Here is a 14,337-nt window from a genome sequence, read left to right on the forward strand (position 1 = left end):
CCACGCCTTATAGCTTTGTAAAAAATATTGTTTAAAAAATCCACGCCTTATAGCTTTGTAAAAAATATTGTTTAAAAATTCCACGCCTTATAGCTCTGTAAAAAATATTGTTTAAAAATTCCACGCCTTATAGCTCTGTAAAAAATATTGTTTAAAAATTCCACGCCTTATACCTTTGAAAAATATTGTTTAAAAAATCCACGCCTTATACCTTTGAAAAATATTGTTTAAAAAATCCACGCCATATACCTTTTAAAAAAAATGTTTAAAAAATCCACGCCTTATACCTTTGAAAAATATTGTTTAAAAAATCCACGCCTTATACCTTTGAAAAATATTGTTTAAAAAATCCACGCCTTATACCTTTGAAAAATATTGTTTAAAAAATCCACGCCTTATACCTTTGAAAAAATATTGTTTAAAAAATCCACGCCTTATACCTTTGAAAAAATATTGTTTAAAAAATCCACGCCTTATACCTTTGAAAAATATTGTTTAAAAAATCCACGCCTTATACCTTTGAAAAAATATTGTTTAAAAAATCCACGCCTTATACCTTTGAAAAAGTGTTGTTTAAAAAATCCACGCCTTATACCTTTGAAAAAATATTGTTTAAAAAATCCTCGCCTTATAACTTTGAAAAAATATTATTAAAAAAATTTACGCCTTATACCTTTGAAAAATATTAAGAACTATATTTAATAAATATATAGTTCTTCAATTTCCTTACCTTTTTTTAAAAATTCTTAAACAATTTTTTTTAATTTTTTTCTCTATAATGGTGAGTATAACGCATTTATTGTTTTAAATTAATTAACGTTACATATATATGTATGTATATTTTTCTATAGTTTAACATAAATATAACAAGTTTTGGAAATTAACATAAATGTAGTCCAAGATTTTTTGTTTGTGTAACTAACAATTAACAGATAACATTCAATTCGGATTCGTTTTGTTTTTTTTTTCGTTTAATAATACTTTGTAATAAGGAATCTCCGATAAGGGTATCGGAGGTTTTCAAAAGAAATAATCATTAACTTAGGGTAGGGGGACGAGTTGATATATTCGTTGGGACCTTATTAATTAAAAAACTACTAACAACAATGAACACAGTTTTAAATGTTTAAACAATTAAAGCAATAGATATATTATGTATTTGGTTTTGAAACACAGCAACATTATTCATAATTATAATAATAATACAATTTATTGGTATGTAGATATGTGTAGTGATTGCGATTTGGTTTTTATGGATATATAGTCGTTTCGTTTTTATTTCTTTTTCAGGGGGGTTCGAAGGCCAAAATGGACCTTCCTGAAATAAATTATTCATTTTCCTCATTACCATGACCTTGGCCTTGATTCCTCTTTTCCTCGGAGTTCCATATTTTTTTATTGTTTAGTTTCTTTAAAATAACATTTTTAAATTCTAATTTGTTTTATATATAATTTTTTTTTCAATTCATCAAATACATGTACAACAACTACTCCAGTGGAAATCAGTTCCAAAAAATTTAATATTTTTTTCTAATAGTCTGTAATATATATATTTTTCATTTCATTTATTTAATAATATGTATATTTTTTCCAAAACGATTCCATTTCAACATTTCATAATTTTATATTTTGTTTTCTAATTATTTTTATTAGTTATTGTTGTTGAATATATATTTTTTCAAGTATTTGTCATTATATACTATGATATGTATTTATTTATTATATTTCTAATATAGTTATTTTTTTATATAATATGATATGTATACATTTATTTTCTTTAAGTCTCTCGCTATATATTTGTTGTATGTATGGTTGTGTGTGGGTGAGTGATTAATATAATTAACTATTTTTTAACAATGCCATTATAACTTTTGTCATTATGAGTAATGATGTGTGAGGGATTTTGTTATAATACCATTTCGTGATCTGGTAACACTTTTTAAATCGTTTGCGGTATAACAGTAAACGGCATAACCATAGGTGTGACGTATAACAGATATAACACTTTCTGTGTGATTGTATACATTATAACAACTCTGCGAAATTGTTGGAGGGAATTTTTGTGTAGACTTTGTCGGCGGTATGTCAATTGACCGTGTGGCCTAATGGATAAGGCGTCGGACTTCGGATCCGAAGATTGCAGGTTCGAGTCCTGTCACGGTCGAAGATATTATTTTTTTAATTTTTTATTGGAAATATATAAAACTTTTCAAACACTTCAAACAGATGTGTTTCAAATTAAAAAAATATCAAGATCAACAAATTTTAATTTTGTTCGAAATCGATTATATTTCTGAAAAAAAAACGTTTGTGGATCTATTAAATTGTTTAAAAATAAATTAAAAAATCCGCTCTTATAGATTTGATATATCCTTCAATAATATTCTTTCTTAAAAAGTCCACGTTGTTGTTAGATCTAATATTACCATCCAAAATCCACAAATATATTTTTTTTTGTAAAATATTCATTAGGAGAGAGGAGAAACGTATATTCCGACAAAAGAAGAAAGAACAAGAAAAACGTGAACAAATTGAAGGCTTTGGTGCAGGAACATCCTCCTGTAGAGATAAAGAAGGAAACCTGGTGACAGATACAGACAGTGTGCTGAGGATCTGGAAGGAGCATTTTGAAAAACTTCTGGTATCAAATGGTAGCAGTGAAGTGGATGCCCCAGAACCAATAATAGATGAGTGTATACCACCTAGCCAAGATGAGGTCAGAATAGCAATCAATCGGCTGAAGAATAATAAAGTAGCAGGTGCCGATGGGTTACAAGCCGAACTATTCAAGACTGGTGGTCAGATGTTGGTAAGGGGCATGCACCAGCTGATTAGTACAATTTGGCTAGAAGAATGCATGCCTAATGATTGGTACCTCAGCATACTGTGTCCTGTGCACAAAAAAGGAGACAAGACGATATATGCTAACTATAGATGAATATGTATCCTTCCCATCACATATAAAGTGCTATCCAGCGTACGGTGTGAACGACTGAAGCCAATGGTCAATGAAATTATTGGACCATACCAATGCGGCTTCAGACCTGGCAAATCCACCATTGACCAGATTTTCACTCTGCGCCAAATGTCTGCACTTGGCATTCCTGCAAAATTAATTCGGCTATGCAGGATAACTTTAACTGGCACAAGGTCAACAGTTAACGTCGGAAAGGACCTCTCGGAGCCATTTAATACCGAACGAGGATCCAGACAAGGTGAGAGTTTGGCGTGTGACCTTTTTAACATCCTGCTGGAAAAGGTCATACGAGTGGCAAAAGTGAACAGAAATGACACTCTGTACACCAAAGAACACATGTTACTCGCCTACACCGATGGCATCGACATAATGGGTCGAAAACTGAGTGCGGTAACAGCCACCTTTGAACAAATTGAGAAGGAGTCTGTCAAAGTGGGTCTGGCAGTAAACGGCGAGAAGACCAAGCTGATGGTATCAACGCGCAAGACATCCAGTAGACTCGGACCAACTGTGGAACTTGAGAACTACAGCTTTGAGGTAGTCAAAGATTTTATATACCTTGGTACCGCCATAAACAAAACGAATGACAACAGTTTTGAAATTCGGAGAAGGATAGTGATGGTCAACAGATGCTACTATGGTCTGAGCAAACAACTCAAAAACGAAGCCACCTCCCGCCAGACCAAACTCACACTCTACAAGACGCTGATACTACCCGTGCTGTTATATGGATCTGAAGCAAGGGTACTCGTGCGAGAAGATGAGGCAGCTTTTGGAGTGTTTGAGAGATAAATTCTCCGAAAGATCTATGGGCCGATCTGCGTTGATGGTGAATATCGCCGTCGAATGAATCATGAGTTATTGGCTAGGTCATGTTGTGAGAATGGATGAAGATGCCCCAGCCCAGTAGGCATATAAAAGCGAACCAGCTGATGGTTCACGCAGAAGGGGAGGCCACGAATAAGATGGAAAGATTAAGTGGAAGATAACATTGCCGAATATGGTCTTTCAAATGTATGTATCTTGTACGCTTATGGATCCGACACTTTATTCGAACATAATCCGATATATCATTAGAAGATAGTCTTAAAAAATCCACACTTAAGGATCTGAAATTAGCTTCAAAGATATTTTTAAAATATTCACATCTTCAAATATGTTCTTAAAAAATCCACAATTATGGATCTGATATTTCATACTAAGATATTCTTAAAAAAATCCACGCTTATGGATGGGATCTGATATTTCATTCGAAAATTATCCTAAAAAATCTACACTTATGGATCTGAAAATTTCCTTGAAGGATATTTTCAAAAATTTCACGCTTATGGATCCGAAATTTTATTCGAAGAATATTGCAAAAAATTCACCCTTTATGGATGTGATATTCCATTTAAAAGTATTCTTTAAAAATCAGAGAATATGAATCCGACGATTTATTTAAAATTTTTCTTAGAATTCCGTATCAGATATTCCGTTCGAATATATTCTTAAAAATTCGCGCTTATAGATCAGTCATTTCCTTCAAAAATATTCTCACAAATTTCACGCATATGGATCTGTTATTTATTTAAAAAATATCGTTAAAAATCCAGACTTTATAGATCAGATATTTTTTCCTAATATATTCGCAAAAAAATCCACGTTCAAGGATCTGATTTTCCTATCAAAATATTCTTAAAAATCCACGCTTATGGCTCAGATATTTCCTGCAAAGATATTCTTATTGATTTGATGTTCCTTTCAAAAATATTGATAACAATTAAATATTATGGATCCGATGTTCTTTCAAAAATGTTTTTAAAAAAATCAATCTTATAAATCATTTCGGAAATATTCTTAATGCTTAATGCTGGGCAAGGAACGTTGGCCATCTACTTCTGTTCGCAATTTTTGTATGTTGTCTATTTTTCAAAAAAAAAAAAAAAAAAAAAAAAAAAATGTAAATATTTCATTAATACCAAAACTATTTTCCTACTTTGCTGTACCTACAACCGCCACTCACAAAATTGTTGGTAGTTTTGCATTCCATTGTTTCCTTATTTCAGGCACTGATACCGACTTCTGCATTAGTGTTATAAAATTCGCATATGTATTTTCCAAATTATTTTGATATAAATGCCAAAAACACTAAATATGAAACAAGTGTTGGGGGTAATACACAAAATTGGCTGATTTTAATATACATATATTTGTGGTTATAATGTTTGACACCAACTGAGAAGCAAAAATATCAGAAGAGAGCGAATTCAAATGAAGAACGTGGTCCAATTTTTCAAAATTGACTTGAAATGTTGGTCGATATTGATATTTCTTGGTAGAGCGATTTCCTATCAAAGGAAAATCCGATATATATATAAAATTACAGTCAGCCAACCACCGATATATGGGAGTTATCTTAAAAAGAGATCCAACATTTATAATTTTGCTACGCAATATGAACCCTAAACACTCAATTACATCTAATTATTGCGTATATAAAATGTGTGGTATCCGACAAATATTTCAAGGTGTTACAGACGGAGTGGCCATTAAAGAGACCTGGTTACAATAGATGCAAATAAAAGCAATTAGGAACCTGTTATGGGTATATACAAGAGAACTCCTAAGATTCGTGTTGTAATCTGCAATTTATTATTAAACATTTTTCCTATTTTCCTCATGATTTTGATTGAATGTGTACAATATCCTGTCAATCGGGTTGATGTAGAATCTTTGGTGGAACCTTGACATGAAATTGAACGAAATTAAATATGTGATCTACATCCATACAAACTATAGAAAATGTCATGTCAATCGGACAGACTTAGTAACTTTGGTTCATCATTTTTTTTAGAAATTGAAAAAAATATATAGAACATTGTGTTATTGAATCTGATCTCAGATTTCATAAGCTGAGCATTTGCAGAATATTTGTTGTGTCCTTTTATAAAATGTTTTATTCCCTTTAAAACTGTACATCGGGATTAGAACGAAGCGAAAATCAACTGCATACGTTTTTAAGACCGTGTGGCCTAATGGATAAGGCGTCGGACTTCGGATCCGAAGATTGCAGGTTCGAGTCCTGTCACGGTCGAAGATATCAGCTTTTTATATAAAAAACATATTTGTAATATTGAAGTATGATTTAGTTCTAAGAATCTGAGGCCCAAATTTGGGACGGACATTGACTTCCAATCAAGCCAAGGTTAAAGGTTGTGGACTTATGGGGTTTTGTACGAAAGTCATATGTGCGAAACACGAACGTTTGTTATGAGAATGAATGGAATGTGAGAAGAATTGGAATGTGGGAATAATCATCATCATATGATGACTTCAAAATGTTTGCATGTCTGGCCTAAAAATAGATTTGTGAAATTAAAAAAATATTTTTTCTGCTCTAACATTTTGCTTAAACTTTTTATTAAAATAAACATTACACAGCTCACGGCCGAACAATGAATTTTGTTGAATTATTGCATTTGAAATGTTGTTTATTTGTGGTTTGTTATTTTCTGTTATTCTTTTTTGTCTGATTAATAATAATAAAACGATATGGATTGTTTGTTTTTTTTGTTGTTATTTGCAATTAGAAACATTTTATTGCAATGATTCATCAGAAATTCTGCCACGTTTACAAATAACTGGAAGTGGTGATGCAATTTTTTATAATGTTTTGAAGTTGCGAAATGTATGACCGTGTGGCCTAATGGATAAGGCGTCGGACTTCGGATCCGAAGATTGCAGGTTCGAGTCCTGTCACGGTCGAAGAAATTAAGGTTTTTTGTATTTTATAAAATAATATTTTTGAATGTAAACATATGAAAGAACGTAAATTTATCCGATTTTCGATATTTAAAAAATCATAGCCATATTTTTATATTCTCTAAGGTTTAGTGCGACAATACTCGTCGGAGATCACATAAAGTATACAAATTTTTGATCTAAATAATAGTAGTATAGTTCGTATCCGAAGTGCCGCTTTACTTTTGAAATACCGATTTAGATCCATTATTTAAGATAGATTTTGTTCCTAGGATAATTTTTAAGATAATTTTTTCCTAGGTTGATTTTTAAACCGAAGAGTCATGAATTTTGTGTTCCTGGTTGTTGAAGAGTAAAACATTTATTCGATGAACATGGTCAGAATAAGTCCATATTTTGGTCATGGTCCATTTTCCAATCGAAGTTTATATAAGCAATCGTTTTGAAAGATTAAAGAGAACGTGACAGCAAATTTTTAATATTGACAAATATTTTGATATACAGTGAACTCTCGATAATGTGAACACTCAAATTGACATTAAAGTATTGAAAAAATCAGGGAATTAGCGGTAAATAAGCTGGTCGAATCGAAAATGTGAACAAATTCGAAAATATGAACTACCCCGACATTAATCAGTTCACATTTTTTGGTTTTAGTTCACTGTTTTGGATGTTGACATTATCGAGAGTTCACTGTAGTTCCGCCCGTGTTCGGTACGCTATAAGAGTTAGCCGAATTAGCCAACTTGATTATCCGAAATTTGGTATGTATTTCGTTTTCTCAGAGAATAAAAAACATCCTGAGAGATTATTTACAACGACATATCGTCCGTATAAATATTCCGAACGATTTTAGGTATTTTTAATGCCTACCCCTTATGGTGTAGGGCATACATAACTTAGTGGCGTTTTCGCGATTTTAATTGACATTTTGATATTTTCGAATTAGTTGGTCAGATAGTCTTTCCCATGGAAAATTTGTAATATTCGGATTATCATTGTGGTGTCTAGGGCAGAAACCCATACAAAAATAGAGTTTTCGGTCTATTTTTTGTTTTGAAATATCATCGAAAATTAAAGGTGTCGTCCTCAATAATAACGGGAACCAATGCAGAATTTTCAAACCATTGGCGCTACATCGATCATTATCAAAGCAGTCATGCATATTGAATGATTAGACCACTTTCCCTGTGTAAAATTTAGAGATATTCGAGTCATAATTGTGAACTATACAGCAACCAGAAAAATAGACAAAAATAAAGTTTTTAGTCCATTTCATTTGCCAGAACCAGTCCTACATGCAAAATTTTCTCTTATAACACAGATGTATAGGGTATAACTATAATACTGTCATACATTGCATGGTAATATAACACATGAATGAAAGTAATAACATCTGACTACCAGTTTGTTATATTATTACAGTTTATTATGGACACATTTCCATGTAGAACAGTAAACTGTGAAAATTGTCATAATTGTTTTTCAAACTGTATTGTTATAATTGTTTATATGTAAACTAAAATAATCGATAAGATATATTAATCATTTGATATAACAGATTTCTAATTGGTTAAGTTATCGATAACAATATATTTGTGGCATAAACCATTTTTTTAAAATTTATCATCGACAACAACCGTACAAGGTCATTGTAACAAAAGTGTTATATATTTGTTATATTATCGTTATAATATAACATTTTCGAAATTGTTTTTCATTGGTATACAACTTTAGAATTAGATGAGGCAACACCATATTTTTGTATCAAAAAAAAAAAAAAAATAAATAAATAAATAAATAAATAAATAAAAATGTTAATGCAAAAAATTTTTAAAATATTTAACGGAAGCAACAATGATGCAAAGAGAAACAAACAATGAGGATGTCAATTAAATTTATGATGGGCCCAATTTTTGGACCCTAATTAAAAATATGACAATAAGTAAAGTTTAGATGAAATATTGGAAATTCCGTTTGAGTCTATCGTTTGTGGCCGGTCACATATTATACAATTAATTTTCAGCACAATGTTGACCATTTTGTGTGGGAGGTACCAGAAAGAGTGGACCGATATTTCCCATCTTTGAACTTGAACTAAGTTTGAAGGAAATATTATTACGATATTAAAAGTTTGGATGAAATCGGTTACTCCCTTCTAGAGTTATCGTGCGCACCAGCCAGTCAGACGGACATTTGTAAATCGACTCCAAATTGTCTGAAACGGATTTGGTTCAAAGAAACATGGGGTCTTAACCTATAATATGACGAGGAGCATTTTTTGCCGTATGAAAGCGTATATAGTCTCATTAGGCATAAGGCTGACGTTATGTTCGACCCGATCGAACTCTCCACCGAATTAATGTGAAAACATGGAGCCGTATTACAGACAAACGGTCTCAAAAAACCCGTAATTGCGGAATCAGTACCACATTGGTTAGAAAATGTGTTTAGAAAAAAACCTAAGATTCGACCTGTAGATTAAATATTATCTACGATAACATCTATTATGACAAGCTTAAAGGCCAATTTTCTTCCATTTTTGAATGGAAATTTCGTGTAGGTGTCTATCAAAATTTGGATAATTTTCTACGATAACGTCTTTCATCCTCTGTTAACGCACCACATATGGCAAATTGTAGTCACATAGGCAGGAAAATGAGGGGAAAACTTGTGGACATTTGTAAAGACATCTGACATTCTAAATTAAATTAATTTAATTCGGATATTCTCTCTTAACGCTACACATATGGTAAATTGTAGTCACATAGGCTAAAAAATGAAGCAAGGACCATTCAATAATAAAATTTATTAAAAAATATTAATTTGAAAAAATGGACCATGGACAGTCAATGACAAAATATTGCCACTCTCATATAGACAAATACAAATGCAATTCGTGCACCCTTTTTACCGATTATAGATCAACAACTCCTCTTTCTAATGCATATTTTCCAAAATGTTTTTCTTGAAGTGAATTTTTACGCCATACAATAAAAAAATGGTCACTTTATTGAAGACCTGTTAAGCAGGACACACAAAGCCAGACTGCTGTACACGTCAAGGATTGTACGCCCTGAATGAAGTCAACTTTACCGAAATTTATAAGCGTCGTCCTTGACCATAATCGGAACTTCATGTACAATTTCAAAGCGATCAGCGCGAAATTGTACATGTAATACTCCTCTAATGGAGTAATAGTAATAATATGCACATAGTCACCTTTAATTAATTGTTATCAATTTGAAGGCCATAGGGAAAAAAATGTAGAATAAAAAATTTGAATTTATCACACTGGCTTAACATGAAAAGGTAATAAGTCCATTTTATTTTGAATTGAAATTTTAATACGGATATGTTCAATGAGTAATAATACAACGATTTGAAGAATTGTAGTGATGAGTACTGTGAGGCTGTTTTTTTGTCTCCCCTTTGATATTTTAAAATAGGGACGCAAGGCCGTGTTCCTATAAAGTCCATACATTGCGATTTGAAACGATATACAAGTTAAAACTTCGCAAAAGGGTCAAATACGGAGATTTTCAGAGAAATTATTCAAATTGTTGCTTTGGAAGACAAATCCTTTCCCTTTTCCTAACTAAAGCGGATATACAAGATAAAGCATTAGTCTAAACGACTTTGGATGTGTTATTCTCCTCGTATTAGGTCTTAAGGATCAGTTTGACAAACTACAAAATTAATATGAAAAGTCATCGATGACCTGGCCAACAATAGAGGAGATAAACTTCGAATTCGAATTTTAAAGCTTTTGGCACGTTTTTTCAAACCAAATTGGCTGTAATTTGGCATTTTGGCATCATTGGGTGGCAAATCCTACTACCAAAACTTATCAATCCACTTTTTAGTTTACCACGTACCAGTGAGCGGAGCAGTATAGTCCGAGAGGGTCGACCATATGAAACTCTACACAACTACCACTGAGCTCTTAGACTCTGCGGATCTATATCTTAAGTCTGGATAATTTTTCGCGATATTTGCACTCTGTTGGCCAATTGGATGTAAACAGCTGCTCTGTTGAATATTTTCCGAATCATGTTTTTTCGAAATAAAAAATTACTATATGTGATTTAAACTTGTTATGTTAGACAAAAAACAATTTTTGGTTCATTTCACCCGCAAAATATTAACAAGTCATTATCATGACAGCCATTCGAATTAGTTGGGTAGATGGAAAATTGCTGATGTTCGATTTATAATTGTGGCGGGTAGAGCGATTAGTAAACAAAAATAATGTTTTCCAAGAATCAGATCATAATCGAAAATTATAGATGCCGTCCTTGATCATAACCGCAACTTCATGTACAATTTCAAATCGATCCGAGTGATGGTGATTGTAATGGAAATTCTAGGCAATATAAAAATATCTAAGTTCCGGTAAATATTTACGTATTCGTAATCAATTTAAATTGGTATCAATTTAAGGGTCAACCAATCTCTCTGGATTACCTGTCAACTTCACCGATCCCTCAGGAGTAAATATATGTGTCATAGAATTCAATTTTTTGTCATTTACACAAAAGTCTGGTTCCATAGAACCCCTAAATATTGACCGATCTTATTATTATAAGGTCGTACATCTTACCCTGTGTAAAATTTCGTAAACAGCCAAAAATTAAGTTGTGGATCCATCTTATCCCCTAAATATTAATCGAACTTTACCAAAATCAATGCACGTCTTCTTTGGCCATAATCCGTCCAACATTACGTGCCGATTGCTGTGGCCTGTATGATGTTTACAAATTGTATTGGACAGAGGATGGACACACATGTCTAGATTGACTCAGCTAGTCGAGATATGATGATCGGTATACTAAAAGCTGGGTCAGAGACCAATAATTCGCGGCTTTCCTTACAACATAGTTGTATAGGGTATAAAAAGTTCGGTCCTGCTTAACTTTGAAATTAACAATCATTGACCTTTTGTGAGGAGGTACCCAAAGCAGTAGACCTAAAAACCAGGTCTGCGAAGTTGATAGAACTATGTTCACAGTTTTTTCCCAAATTGTAGACCAGAGGGTGTGATACAATATTATAAATTTTTTCATCAATAATGGACTCAAAAAACTGGGAAACGGGTCTAAAATTGTTATTTTGATGAAACATAAAGTTTCGATCGATTCGGATATGCTTCATATGAAATTTAATACCATTGACCCTTGCTGGGGAAGTACCAGAAGGAGTAGACCTAAAAACCCGAAATTTGAAATTGTTTTAGGCTTGTAACGAATTTTATTATATGCGAAGTTGGTACTACTATGTTCGTAGATTTTTTCCCAAAATGTGGACCTGAGGGTGTGATCCAATATTATTCATTTTCGAGTTTGGAAGATAAATCATCAATAATGGACTACAAAATTTGGGAAACGTGCTTAAACCCGTTATTTCGATGAGACACATTTCTATATCGTATCAAGCCAAAAGTATACGAAATATTTTAACAATTTACTAAAATAAATTAAAATATATTAAACAATATTTGTTAATAATGAATTGCGTTCTTCACTTGTCCAATATTATCAATGGAATGAATGAGGGTGTGTCCAATATTATCCATTTTCTAGTTTGATTTGAGTTTGGAAGAAAAATCATGACTAATGGACTCCCATATTTGGGGAACTGGTCAAAAATCTTTATTTCAATGAGGCACAAAGTTTTGATCGATTCGATACCAAATGCTTCATACGCAATTTACTATCATTGACCCTTGCTGGGGAGGTAGACCCGAAGGAGTGGACCTAAAAACCTGATCTGTGTGGGAGGTACCGGAAGGAGTAGACATAAAAGTCCGATCTTTGTTGGGAGGTACCCAAAGTAGTAGACTTTAGAGGCCGATCTTCGAAATTGCCTTAGGTTAGGTAAAAATATAACTTTATGCGAAGTTGTTACTACTTTGTTCGTAGATTTCCCAAAATGTGGAGACTGATTCAATATTATCCATTTTCGAGTTGGATTTGAGTTTGGAAGACAAATCATCAATAATGGACTACAAAATTCGGGAAACGTGCTTAAACCCGTTATTTCGATGAGACACATTTCTATATCGTATCAAGCCAAAAGTATACGAACTATTTTTTTATTTGCCTCATTGCACGTAATGTATCCGAATAGAATTTTTGGGAAAATAAACACGTTAACAATTTACTAAAACAAATCAAAAGTTATTAAACAATATTTGTTAATAATGAATTGCGTTCTTCACTTGTCCAATATTATCAATGGAATGATAACAGCCACGCAACTTCATGAGAACGCAAACAGAATTGTATTAGATTCGGATGGGAACTACTGCGGTGACAAAATGCTGTTTTCTTTCGGTTTTTTTTGTCATTGGCAGGGTAAATCAGTGACCTTTATCGCTAAATATGTAGTTGTAGAAACCAAATTCCAATGAAAAATTTTGAAAATTTGAAATTTTGGTATTATTGATTGTATGCCGAAGCGTGTGTGAAAGATTCGTTGTTTGTTTGGTTTCAGTTATCGTAGCTATTATTTGTGTTGTTGTTGCTTGTATAAGTTATAACTTCCGCTTTTTATATTAGTAATTGAATAACTGTAGCATTCACATATATGAGTACTTTCATTGGAATGTAAGATTTAATAATGGAAATTGGAAATATTATATTTCTTATAAGCTATAACATATATTAATTAAAAAAAACGTTATTTAAAAAATGACCTTTCGATGTCATAAAATTTAAATTATTTGAAAATTCTTTTAAACATTTTCCAAATTTTTTCTAGTGTTATATAGTGTTATAATATTTGAAATGTTTTAAGTGTTATACGTTTGCCTGTTTTTGGTTATTGGTAATTTTTGTTATTAAATTAAATAAAATAATATAACTTATGGTATCTATGTAATTATTTTAACATGAATATTCACTATAAATGTAAACTTAATAGTAACATAATAAGCGTAACTAAAAGCTGTGATGTTAGGAACTATTTTTGTGTGTTATTAATTAAAGTAAAATATTTAAAAAATACTTTTTTCAATATTAATTTAGGATTTTGCAAAGTGTTTAATATAATTTTTTAAGATAAAGAGTATTGAGAATCATTAAATCACCCGAAATTGCTTATAACGTCGGCCAAGGGTGCGGCGAAATTTGTTGGCATAGCCATTACAAGCGATACCAAATAAAGGACAGAATGATTTACGGTATTTTTGGATACCGTTGTTATAACTGATAGTTCGCTAAAACGATTTCGTTATAAACGATTTTGACTGTATATTTAAATGTAATTATTTATTAAACATGCCAAGGTGTAGATAGTATTGAAGATTTCGAATAATAAAGCCAGTGCATTACCTCTTGGTATGACCTCTTATTAAATTATATGGAATTAAGTCAATATCATTCTTTTATTAACCGAAAAGGTAACCAAATCAGATGAACCCTTCAAATCTTTGGAAACGAAAACAGGAGCAGATCGCCTGATCAACTGGAAATCGAACAACATCACCAGGTCAAGATGCGTGTACCTTTGAATGTGCATGTCGATGAGTCCATAATTCCGACCAGTAATTATTCCAAGGTCCTAGGGGCCACATTCTATAAAATGCATAAGTCGCTGATACCACAGCTTTTTCT

The 14,337-nt window shown here is 32.1% G+C and overlaps 3 non-coding genes across 3 annotated transcripts; all 3 read left to right on the forward strand.

The window, feature by feature from the left end:
- Positions 1–2,091: 2,091 nt before the first annotated feature.
- Positions 2,092–2,164, forward strand: Trnar-ucg (transfer RNA arginine (anticodon UCG)). Its single transcript has one exon. It is a non-coding gene; the product is annotated as a tRNA-Arg (tRNA).
- Positions 2,165–5,980: 3,816 nt separating this feature from the next.
- Positions 5,981–6,053, forward strand: Trnar-ucg (transfer RNA arginine (anticodon UCG)). The gene has a single exon. It is a non-coding gene; the product is annotated as a tRNA-Arg (tRNA).
- A 598-nt stretch (positions 6,054–6,651) lies between these two features.
- Positions 6,652–6,724, forward strand: Trnar-ucg (transfer RNA arginine (anticodon UCG)). Its single transcript has one exon. It is a non-coding gene; the product is annotated as a tRNA-Arg (tRNA).
- The last annotated feature ends 7,613 nt before the right edge of the window (positions 6,725–14,337 follow it).

This window comes from Musca vetustissima, unplaced genomic scaffold (assembly GCF_032173495.1).
Source record: "Musca vetustissima isolate MV318-11 ecotype Yass unplaced genomic scaffold, APGP_CSIRO_Mvet_v1 utg1698, whole genome shotgun sequence".
Taxonomy (NCBI): domain Eukaryota; kingdom Metazoa; phylum Arthropoda; class Insecta; order Diptera; family Muscidae; genus Musca; species Musca vetustissima.